A 12,775-nucleotide genomic window follows, 5' to 3' on the forward strand; every position below is an offset into this window, starting at 1 on the left:
TTGTCTCTTTTATCGGGGTCTAGCCTTCCGACGGCACGATGGAATTGATATTCCGGAGCGTAAGAGGCGATTTAAACACCGGAAGCGCACGGTACAACTCGCGCCGATCTCGGACGATAACACGAACATTTCTGGAATCGCATGGACATTCTAATTTGTCGACGATTGAGAAAATCGCTGTAACGGCGATCGCGCGTAATAAACCGTAATGGGGGGAAGGGGGGAGAAGGGAGAGCAATTTAAACCTGTGTGTACTCGCCCTACCGTGAATCGATTGATGTAAGACGAATAGGAGTAAATGGCATTCGAGTTAATAACTACTAAATCCGATGACGAGAAAGAATGAGAATAAATCTCACAGTGGTCGGCGTGAAAAACCACCCTGAAACGGACCGCGAACACTACCGAAGATTTAGCACCCTAATGTTTCTCTTATTCCCCTTTTTACGCCGGTTCCGCGATTCTTACGGCATCATTTCATCATTGTGTTATATTTCGTAATCGTGGTGGCGATATCTGGAAGCTTCCCGCGCAAACAAACGAGCGAATGTCGGTGGAAGATATTCCGGTTAACGTTATTGAATTTGGTTTGCAGAAGTGCACATTACTCGGCTGATACGGTGAAATGGTGATGTTTCCTTTTTCGAAAGATTGCGCCCGCGTTCTTTCCGGCATCGCATCCGATAAACTCCTCCGAGATCAGGGAAAAGATCGTCGCGCGAGCATGCACACCTACAACGCGCGACAAACGCGAACGTCGCCCGTCCTCTCCCGTCGTCGGCGATGTATTCATAAGCCGGCGCGTTTAATTTCCATAAAAATAATTTCGCGGGGCGCATAATGAACATCACGCTCGTACGCTTGTGACTCCGTTATTAAGTCCTCGATAGAAAGCGAACCGATAAAGAGATACCGGTCTCTCCTATTTGCTCGTAGTGCTGGATGTCCTACGCTCGCGCGTTGGATCACAGGTAATAAGTCGAGCAGGCCCCGCGGGAAAACATTGTCAGTGTAATGCGCGCCGGCGTGTAGTAACGCACGTGATCGCGACACTCGGTTACGGTATAATGCGAGCTTCATTAACGGGATCACAAAAGGTATCTCGCGCGGATTTTGACCAGCGCGGAGAGATCGCTCGCGAGCGATAGGCCGTCGATGAAACCGCCGGCGGGCGCAGGATTTAATCCTTTCTCTCGTTCGTGCGTGCGCGCCTACAGAGGCCGGTGTTGCCAACGCCATGGCGAAGCGTGAAACCCTTGAACTTCTGGTGCACGCCGTCTAGTATAGTGATTACCGGAGGCGGCAAAATACACCGCCGGCTACGATCGTCTGGTGCGTAATTTCCAGCGTGCGAGCTACTTTGTGCGCCGACTCATTCGTTTCCGCTCCACTTGTTAGACCGAATAACGCATTTTCCAAAGGAGTCCGAGCAGAGACGTCTGCAGGTACACACGATATGTCCTCGCATCTTGTTCAATTTTGCATGGTTCGTTTGTGACGCCGGTTGGATAGGAAGGAACGATTCGGCCGTGGAATTTTCACGAATAGGATATCGATATGAAGGACGATAGTACGATGATACACGAAGATTTCTTATCCGTCTTAAGTCCCAACTCCTTGAGGCAAGACTAATTAATTAAGAATTCAGAATCCACATCGGAGACAATTTTGTACGATAGATCAAACTGTATCAATCGGATTTGTATGTTGTCCAACGAATACTCGGAATCTCTTGACCTGCATTTATAATTCTTTGAGCTCTCTCTTAAGTTTAATTTAACTCCTCTCGTCTTAACTGCACTCAATTGTTCCTTTAAATTGTATTCAACGTTTGTGCCGCTCGGTACGGCTTCTCTAATTTCCATTGTTATGCGTACCAAAGAGTTTTCTTACCTGTTAACGAATGAAAGTGATAACGATAATAATAATGAGAATAATAATAATCCGAATGTTGATATTCATTTTCATCGTGACGGGAAGCGCGTTGCGACCGGGCCGACTGTTTCGCGGGGAGCTGCGATTTTTGTTGCCGTGAGAGCCATGCTAACGCTGCACAAAATCGACATTCGGCGATCGCGAAATCAGTTCGCGAGCCGGCACGGACGAGGAATCGTGTGCTCGGAGGTCCGGATTTTTCTCCCGATATCTCCGTCGAGTCCGTGTACTGTTGTGTTGCGCGTCGGAGAATCGAACGGTAACGCGAGCGACCGTTTCGCGGATACGGTGGCGAGGGCCATTCCACACAACCAGGGTGAGACCGATGCTAGCGGAGTGGAAAGGGGGGGNAAAAAAGGCGCGTATCTTCCGAGTCCGATCGTGCCTCTCACCTTGCCGCGGGGCGCACTCGAATCTATAAGCGCCGAGAGAGTTCTCTCGCTCGGTATCGAGGTATAACGGTGATCGCACGAACTCACGATTTCCATATTTCACCGGCGAGTCAATGGTGTATCCAACGTTTGATTTACGTAGTCCCAGGCCGCGCGTGATCGATGAATCTTTTCCCCGGCGATTAAACGTAAATTACGCCGGCTACGAAATCGTTATCGGGTCCGGCGATCGACTCCTCTCCGCGCCGGTGCAAGAATTAATTTGCTCGACAATCCGACGAGATGGTGAAGGAGGGTGGGGAGGGGGGGGGGNGGGGGGGGGGGGGGGCGACGAGGAAGATCGGTTTAATCGCGGAGGATACCTGACGTCGCGAATTCGATCTATCGCCGACCGACGAGATAATAATCGGCCGGTCGTGGAGGACTCTATTTTAATTACGGCACTCTGCCGATCATCCTCTTTCCTTCCCGTTCGCCTCTCATCGACAACTCTTAGATCCTACCTCAGACCATGAGTCAGTTTTTCACGACTGGTTGATGTATGTATTACGCATATCGGAAATGAATTTACGCACATGTCTACGGAGAGCTGATAAAACGTTCCATGGCGCCCCGATATAAAAACCTTTTCTCTCCCACGTATAAAGTTCTTGAACGTTGAACTTTTTAAAAACACGAGATTCTTTCCTGAAACGGCGATCTGTAAAAGAGAAAAAGTAAGAGGGACAGGCAGATGGACAAACAGGCAAGGGAAAACATAGTGAACAGCACGAATTTCCGGTTTTATATCTCTTTCTCGCGGAAAACTTGTATTTTTTTCCATTCATATTTTACCATCGATTAACCATTTTTCATGCTTACATCCTTACGGCTCTAAGAAGCTGCCGCCCGCACGTCTTGCCCCCGTCTCTCCGTCAATCATTGCCGACGTAACTCTCGTATGCGCTATCCGCACGTGACTCGATCGGAGAAAGTGTGCAGATAATGACACTCGGCCGCACACGTCCGCGCTCACCTACCGGAGCTCACCAGTTTGTTCCTCTTCTCCTCCTTCTTCTAATATTACTACCGCTATCGCTACCATATGCAACGTGCGAAGCACAACTGGTTCGCATAATTACCAAATCTTTTCAAAATCATCTTGTTAAATTATAAATCTTATAATAAATTATAAATGAAACCGCGACGCTTTTTCCGCTATGTCCTACCTGTCCGACAGAAGGGAGAATACCTTTTGCAGGAATATGTTCTTTCTGTAAAAGAAACAAAAGCATAACCCGTTTCGATATCTACAGTGTTCTACAGAACGTGTTCTACGACGCGTTTCCACAGAAGCTAACGCGTGCGCGAAAACGAAAGCACCGCGTCTTTCTCGTTCGATTTCTTCCGTTGCGCCATTCGTTGCGTCACGGATTTTCGCTCCATCGGCGGGGCGATTTAACATTGCAATTAGCTCCGGCGAGAGGGAGAGAGAGAGAGAGAGAAGGAATGAGCGTACACGTGCACCGAGTTACGCTCTCGCCGCAGTGACGGAGAAAGTGAAAATAATTTCTTCATCGCCCCTTTCGTCGTGGTCTGCCGGCATCAGATAGCAGCGTGGTTAGTTAGACGTCGCCGTGGCTGTCCACCGCGAGCTGAAGACCTCCGTCGGCTCTCTTCATTAGTACGGCGGCAAGTTCAAGGCCGGCACGTTCCAAACAGGGAGACGCAGAGGGGAGGAGGGGGAACAGAGAAAGAGAGATGGTGAACATTCCTCTATTTAAGCTATCATCGTCATCAGCAGCAGCATCGTCATCATAATCGTCGTTGTCGTCGTCATCATTACCATAATCATCATCAATATCTCGAAAATCCCCGATGCCGCCGCAAGTCGTCACCCATTTATGCACGCCAATCACGCGTGAGAACCCGCGGTCTTCAGTGCGCGCGGTCCACCGCGGAAGAGAAATCTCCTGTGACCCCCGCGAGTTCTCCCAACGGCGAAGCAGAACCAGACAACCGGCCGACCCCTCGATTCCGCTGTCGTAAATCATGCACACAGACGTTACTTCGCTCCTCGTTATTGCGTGCGAGCCACCGACTGAACAAAATGAAATTCGATTCACATCTATATACTCTATCTTAAATATCTATCTTTGCATAAAACATGTTTGAACATTGGTAGAAAATGTGAGGGAAATAATTACAAAAGGAAAGAAGAACGGTGAAGATATTATTAAATATCCTAACTAACAACGATTTCGCGCGCGAAATCGATGAAATGTATGTAGGCCAATGTTTTGCAGCGTGAAAAATGAAAGAAAAACAGCGGATCATGAAGACGACGAGAGCGATATTCGGGATATATAAATTTGGCTGCGAATCAAACTTGTGTCACAGTTACGAGAGAAGGTAGTGCAAAAATGAATATATGCCAAGAACAGAGGCAAGTGAAAATCCCGAAAAACGTCTCGTGCGGCTTAGCGTTATTATCGGTATTTTCGTAATCACGTATATCCCGAGAGAGGAGGTTTTCTTCGAATCAAACCAGGCCTTGGTGAGGGGAATGACGAAATTATACCCGGGGATTCTCTTTCGCGCCTCAAGCTTCGTTATCTCTGACATATCGCGACGCGATCGCGCTCGCTCCTTCGCGGACGGCTCGATTGCACGGTGTAATCGTCGCGGAAGGAATCAATCAGCGCATTGTAATAGACATAATTCGCGTAACTCAATAAGCCCGGCAGCGTTGATTGAGTAGTAACCCGGGGACATTTATTAGACCGGCGCTTTGCATAAACGCATTTTTCCGCCCGACGCGTCGAGAGTGCAACTTAACGACCCACCTAGCCGCTGCTATGCCCCATCATCATATGCTATATGTAATAACTCTCTCTCTCTCTTTCTCCTAGCACGACATGGCGCAGCGCGTACACGGCGGCGGCATGCACAATATAGAGCACCTCCACTCCTCTCTCTCTCTCTCTCTCTCTAGTCATCAGCTAGATCCGCGGCACGTAGGCCGACTTTAAGGCTCAATTATTTATGTAGCCGAGATTCGCCGCTGATTCGCCCATACGATGATTACGCCAATCATAATAGGCCCCAGTTGAGGCTCGACATTGTGATTGGGCCCGCCGCGGGATCGGGCTAACTACCCGCAGAAATCAAGCAAAATAGAAACAAGACCGGTCCTCAATCACGTATAATTGTACTCCGTCTGTTCTACGCCGCTGATATACCCCACCTTGATACTTATATTTAGCGAAGCACAATTTTCCTCTCGGTATAACTCGCCTCCTGCGTGTCTGTTACTCCGATCGGTCGGTCAGCCTCCAGTGGCCTCCCCTCGTTATTTTCTTTATTTATAGTCATATTCGCTGAAATGCCGCGTATCATCTCAACGTGCGCCGATACGAGGCCCTGCATAAAGTCCGAGACGAGATCTCTAACGTAAACACGCTTATCCGCGAAATCGATCGTAAAATATCCTGTTATTATCGGGGTATGCTACCGTCCGTGACGCACCGATCGCGGGCCTCTACACTCCGTCGAAAGACCGGTAAACATTTAGCTCGTAACAATTTTGTAACGACCCGCAGAAACTACGGGGTGAGGAGATACTACATCGTCGACGTCTTTTTATTAGACACGCGTATTGCTCTCGTGAACTCTCGCGCGGTGGAAAAAAGCCAAGTGGCTTTCGTTACCGCTCAGAGAAGTGCGTTAAGTATACTTGACGAATACTCCGAACGAGATCCCTCGTGGGTGTTTAACGAAGGAACGATGGTGGGTGAAACCGCAGACACTTGACGACTTATCCGCCCGGCTTTATCCTTGACGATTTACCTCCGATCACCCGCGCTAACCAATGGGAGAATGAACAGCCGATAAATAGGCACGGTCGCAACGCGACATATATACGCGCGAGGTCAAAGCCCATATTTATACTCCGGTCACTTAGCACCGTCGGGGAGCCTCGGCGGCCTCGCGCGACCGCGGATTCACACCAAGTATAGCATTGCCCGTGGACCAAGTCGACCGTGGTAGGATCTCCCGCGCGAACGTCGGCGCTAGTAAGAGACGCCGTTGCAGGTTTTTGGTGGGGGACCTTGACCGAGTGACGTGCAACCGCACGAGCGAGCAGGTAGGAAGAAGGAGAAGAGAAGGAAAGACAGAGAGAGAGAGGGGGAAGGAGAGAGAAAGAAAACATGCAGTATAGCACAACAGGCGATGCGAACGACTGGACTCTGCTAGTAGCAATGGCATCGATCGTACCCGTGCCAGGTATCGAATACTCGACACGCGTGTTTTTTGTCATTCGTCAATGTCAATCTGACATGTGAAATATCAATCGAACGGCAATATGCCGTGAAATGATCGTAAGTTCACTCAATAAAAGTGCTCGACGAACATCGGGACATTGATAACGTTAGTCAAATTGTCGGACATGTTGTGGCGATATCGACCCGCAAGGGATAGACGTTTTGTACCGCGATCGTTTGCATATTTCATGAAAAAAAAAAAAAAAAAAAGTGTAATTTGTGTACTCACTCGGGCGATTTTATCAGCCGTCCGTCTTCTTTTCCAGATAAGAATAGCGCTCCACGTCGGCTAACTTAACACCAAGAGGACTCGTCGTCATTTCGACAAATACGATTAGCACTCTCTTGTTATTCGCGGATTACCTGGGCCTAAACAATGGGGACCGTTCACTGACGCGCGTTCGAGCTAAGAATCGGCTCTCGAGTACCATCGGCGTTCCCCGGCGCGTGCACACCTTCAAGTCGCTCTGTAGCTCCGTGCCGCGTCCGTCCGCTCGCCCGTCCGTCCGTCCGTCCGTGCCTACTCTCCTGCCTATCTCTGTCGGGCCCGGTGGGATAAGACGGTGGAAGGAGTAGTAAGCGGCCTACGCAGTTTCAAGCTGGGCCCCAGCTTTTATTAGTTCTTCGGCGCTCGGCGGAGAACGAACGGAACGAGCGGCGAGTGCGTGGCGGCGCGTCCGATCCAGACGCGCGAGAAAAAATTCTCGATTCGCGCGAAATACGTCGAGAAAGTAATCGGGGTATTGCTTTCAACGACGACGAGGTGTCGGTTGGATCGCGAAAAGGTCAAACGAGAGAGCGGTTTCGAAAGATCTCGCGATACCGAGTGATTCCCGAATATATCCGGCAGTGCGAAAAAATTTCGAAGTTGGTTTGTTGGTTTTGCTTCGTTTCTCGAGTGTCTCGGTTTTGGGTGTTTCGCCGATATCGGAAAAGTGTCGGGCACAGCGCTGAATCGGAGCGAGGAAGAAACGGGCGAGGATCGTCGATAATCGGTGAAGTTGGTCGACCCTTCCGTGTATCGTTTCCATGGATTTGCGGTCCAGGCAGTGACAGTGACAGTTATCAAACGTGAAAGTGTTTTACTTCGGAAAAGATACAACATAATCTCTCTAATAAAAAAAGAGAGGCTCCCGTAAAGGATCTCACTCCTCTCGCCGCTCTCGGTTCTATTCGGAGAATAGAATACCTGACGAGCCGTACCCTTAGAGAGCATACCAGATATCTAAACGATCGGAATGCTACTGTGTCAGTGAAGGTAAATCGATTAGTAGTGAACATATATCCGCGGCGACGATGGTGATGACGGTGACGATCGCGACGGCGATGTATTAGTACGAATAGGCGCGCTAAGATCGTCTCGCCAGCTCGGCTGGATTACACGCGCGGACTCTAATCGAAAGGGAAACGGTAGAACGTCTTCGGTAGGTCGGCTCTCCGCCGTGTTCGCGGAGCTGAATAGATTATAGACGTCGCGCGAGTTATTTCGCGCGCAGATTGGATCTGCGGCGGCCGCTCGCTCGGCCGGGCAAACCAGAAATCCAACGGAAGGGTAATATCCCATTAACTGAAAGATCAATTAACTCGCGTTAACGGACACTTTAATCACCGGTGTGCAGCTAAGGCGGCTCTTTCTCTCTCCTTTTCTTTCTCTCGTGGCGAATCTAGGCGTTTAATCTGCCCGCTCGGAGATCGAGTCGACCGATCATGCGCTCCTCGCTCGCTATGGGGAGCAATCGCGATACGAGGCGGTATGAGAGCGGGATATCGGCGTCCGCGCCTATTATTCATTGATGCGGTCACATTAACGACGCGCCAACGTCGTTCGCGCGGATCAGACCGCGAATAAACATTTATGGAAATCGACAGCTCCTCTCGGATACCTCCCTGGCGAATCCCCCTTGATTAGGCGAGCCTGGCGAATTAATACGCCGGCAGATTTACGACCGCGAATTACACGGCGAATCGAGTTAACGCCACCCTAACCACCCACCGTCCTCCTACATGTCGGACATTGAGTCCTTTCGACGGAAAATCGCGACGGAACGACATTTCGCTGTCTTCGACGGGCCAGTTGACGCCTCCCTTCGCCCCCGCGCGGGATAATCTCATTCATTTATTTTCAAATGATATCGGCACGCGAATCGCCCGGCAAAGTCGATCGCCACCTTTCCTCTCGCCCACTCGCGCCGCCACGGCTTGTCTCTCGCCTGTCCGCGCTCGCGAAGATGAAGATCGCGCTCATCCTCGAGCGGAGGTGCAAGTTCGCTGAATCCCTCCGGGTTTATCACGCGTTTCAGCGACCGCCTGGTTGCGTGGCGATGATAAAGACGCGCGGGTGTGTTGTAATAAAGAGGACGGGCGCGAATGTACTCGAGACGGTGCAACGATAAGCGGCGGGATGTACCGAGGGGGAACTTTCGGCCTTGATATGTACGAAGTGTGTCAGTGTTACTCGTGCGAGCGAAAGAAAGAGAGGGGGAGAGAGGAAAGAGAAGAAGAACGCCGCTTTCGATGGGAATCCATTCACCATAATGCATCCGCGTAACGTGACCCTTGCGGCGTCCAGATTTCTCTTCAGCCCGCGGGATAAGCGATGGTCGGTCTCGCATAATCGAGTCGAGAGAGGGGACGTGCGCGCGATGTAACCAGTTCCTGTGCAAATAAAGCGATCGCTCTTTACTTTTTTTTCCTTCGCCTCACGAGTCACCGCCGCGACTCGCGATTTCCATTTCTGGCGTCTGCGTCATGCTCGTCGCTGCATGCAAACCGCGTCGCGCACTCGACCTGCTCTATTAGTTTTTAGTCATATTTCCGTATTGGCTAGAGCGATATATACATACATACATACATACATACATACATACATATATACATATATACTAACGGTTTTCTCTGTCTCTCTTCTTCTAGAAAGGAGAAACAATTAGAATTCATGGAATAAAAACTCAACTTTAGAATTATGTAAAGAAAGGAAAAACAACATGGGACGATAAAATAACTACAAGGAAAACAAGGTAGAAATAAGAGAACCACGTGGAAAAACAGAGATGGGGGAAAATTCGAGTGTCGCAATATTAAGAGTAACAAAATATCAATAATAAAAAAATATTTCTTTTTCTCATTCTCTCCATCTCTCTTCCTGTTCGACGAATATTATTGCTCTTTCGAAATTGAGGATAGATAAATTAACGTTTGCTTGACTACCATCGTAGCGATCCATGAAATAATATCTGATAAATCTCGGAGTTACTTAACATGGAACGTAAGAAACTGAAAGCAAATTAAGAGAAATCGCCGTTTCCAACCCGTGTTTATATGATAAACAGGCCAATATCACTCCACGGCGGAGGAGTTTATCGCTTGCGTCTTCAAAATTTCGATAGGTGAAACCCTAATCTTTTTACGGGCACGTGGAAATAATAATTTATGATAATTCCACGGTATCTGGCTTCTCAAACAGCAAATAGTATTTTTTAGCACCGTTCTGACACGAATACCGAAAATTAATTAATATTCTAATCGATACTGATAACGTAATAGCAGAGACAGAATTTCAATATCGTCTCATTTTTGAAAATCCTCCTCTCGAACGCAAAAAAAATAGTAATCGTTACTTCGGAAACAGCGCGATGATGCTACTATGACGGTTACGATAATCGGTTGATTACGCCAAACGGTGTCCTCCGTCCCCATTTTTTCCCCCCGCCCTTTTCTAATCACGTTGCTATGGTGTTCGCATAATTTTATCGAACCTTGACGTGGCCTTGACAATGATATCTGTTCGAAAATGCGTGCAGACTTCGGCTTAAGGGGGAAGAATAACGAAGTAAAAGGGGAACGGATGTATTGTCAATTTTCTCGCACATAAACACCCTACATCCACCCCCGAGGGCACGGATGCTAGTTCATGTACTTGACAGTTCAACAACGATCTTCTAACAGCGGTCCAAATCCAAAATCTGTTTAGTGAACGCAAATACTTTGCACCTTTGAAGTTCGCCGAATAGGTTCTTTACGTCTGAGTGCGGAGGAGGGAGATAAAGAGAAAGAGAGAGAAAGAGAGAGAGAGGGAAAGATGCTACAGCCAATTTTATTATCGGCTCTAAACATACACCACGTCAATAAAAGTCAATGAAAAAGGTGCTAAATGTTTTGCGCGCGAAACGGGAGTGTTTATTGCGTCCCGGTATCCTTTTGCGCTCTCTCTCTCTCTCTCTCTATTTATCTACCTATCTATCTATCTCTATCTCTCTCTCAAACGCGCACACGCTAGAGAGTAGCATTGTATACTCGGCACAATGTGGTTTTATTGTTAAGTATGGAAAGGGGGAGACGAAAATAATTCTAAATCTTTTTTCGCGCTATATTGCTCCGTAAAAAAGTGTGAATCTTAGATATCTCGAAAAAAAAAAATGTTGGACCGATAGAAAGATATGGCGGAATATTGCCAGGCTTTTTCGTGCGCATTTGTATCGTTCTCTCTTTTTACTGTTATTCCTATCACGCGAGGTTCTGTTCTGTCTATCTAACACGCGAAAGAACGTATTCGACCAGATCTTTTGTCGCAATAGCCGTCGCTAATGGCTGGCGACGTCGAGGACACGACGTGAAATCACGACGGAATTCGTAACACCGAATGTGCGCTGGCACACGCACCGACAGAGGCTACATTTTTCTTATTTACTCCCGCTCGCTGTTATGCAACATCAGGAAGCGGCAAATAACACGTATTAAAAGAACTTACAAGCGTCACGCGCCGCGCGCGAGCGCGCATATGCATGTGCCACGTTCGATAATTTCGTTGAATATTCTCTCGACATGCACCGTCGTTGATACCAAGAAGGCCGATAAAAAAAAATATCGAGTTCTGTTCTAACGATTTTTTATTTGACAAACATTTGGATGTGTTGTTGCTTCGAATGTCAGGTGGAATGAATCGTTTTGCACGTATAAAAAGAAGAACACTTCGGAACTTCGGATAATGCGCAATGCGAAACGTTCTTTTCACGCGGTCCCGCGACATTCGTCGGTTCCCATGGACAATTTTAATTCCCGACTTCCTCTTCGCAACGAAGGAGAAAGAGAAAAATAAATGTCCGGCTGGTGGAATGCGCACGGGACGGAATTAAATTCGCAGGGATACAGCACGGTGTCTCCACTCGCGGCATCCTTATCCCTCACTTTACTGTTATCCGAGCGCCGTGTCGGGTAACGAAGGGCGCATTCGACCGGTCCGAACGAAATCTCAGCGATCGTTGCCGATTTCTTTTTGCCCTCTCTTCACCTCTCGAATCGAACTGAAAGCGGCCCGCGATTAGGCGACTAGAAGGGGGAATTGGGGACGCGTGGGCGTCGATGCGAATTCGGCTCGTCGTAAACTCTTGCGAAAAAAAATATGTTAACGTCAGTTTTATACAGCGAGGTCCCCCACGCGACACGCAGCGAGGCCACGGGGCGCACGACGGGCTTCACTGAGTTTGGGGACCCTCTTCGCCAAATATGGTTACTGAGCCGCCTGAGAGAGTGTCTTAATCCCCGGATCGCGAATTATCCCATTTAAAGCTGGCGTCTCCGCCTTACTCCCTCGCGCTCTTCCGCTTGGCTCTAATAAAGTCGTTGATTGACGGCTCGTCCTCGAGTAACACCGCGTGTCACACGTGCGAAAATTCGCCCAAACGACGTGTCATTCCGTCTCGATGTCCTTGAGAGATGAAGGCGTACGGGTCACCTTTATTTGCTTCAAGGGCGAATGAAATGCCGACCGCGAGTAGACAAAAGCGCGCGATGAATGTTAATTCTCCTAACAGCACCTCTGCCGAAGTAAATCACGCGGTTAACAATTCCTTCGACGTGCTCGAAGGTGAGCGTTCCTAAGATAAAACTGTTATCTTGAGGATTTTGAGGAGAGAACAGAAGACTTTATGTGAACAGAATTATAAGGTGAACGAAATAATGAGATGCGTTTGCCCCTTGCATCTTTCGGGCACGTGTACATTAGCTGCGTGCGGCGATATATCTGCAAAAATTGCATTGAAGGTCAGCGCCCTTCGAGGAAAAAGAGGATGTTGTTTTTCTGCGTGAAAAACATGTGGCGAAGTAAAGAACATCTAATGATAATCAGTAGTCTCGTGGCTGACTGTC

General features: G+C 48.5%; 1 protein-coding gene and 1 long non-coding RNA gene across 3 annotated transcripts in view; one reads left to right on the top strand and one right to left on the bottom strand.

The window, feature by feature from the left end:
• Positions 1–3,128: 3,128 nt before the first annotated feature.
• LOC106740748 lies at positions 3,129–7,074 on the bottom strand. Its single transcript, XR_001374120.1, has 3 exons — positions 6,861–7,074; positions 4,153–4,407; positions 3,129–3,982 (listed from the first exon to the last, which is right to left on the bottom strand). It is a non-coding gene; the product is annotated as an uncharacterized LOC106740748 (long non-coding RNA).
• A 188-nt stretch (positions 7,075–7,262) lies between these two features.
• LOC106740754 overlaps positions 7,263–12,775 on the top strand; it is a 90,632-nt gene continuing 85,119 nt past the window's right edge. For both annotated transcript variants that reach the window (XM_014612089.1, XM_014612090.1), the window contains exon 1: positions 7,263–7,889. The gene's annotated coding sequence lies outside the window, so the exon portion shown is untranslated. The remainder of the gene's footprint in view (positions 7,890–12,775) is intronic.

This window comes from Dinoponera quadriceps, unplaced genomic scaffold, assembly GCF_001313825.1.
Source record: "Dinoponera quadriceps isolate SergipeBrazil2010 unplaced genomic scaffold, ASM131382v1 scaffold453, whole genome shotgun sequence".
Classification (NCBI taxonomy): Eukaryota; Metazoa; Arthropoda; class Insecta; order Hymenoptera; family Formicidae; genus Dinoponera; species Dinoponera quadriceps.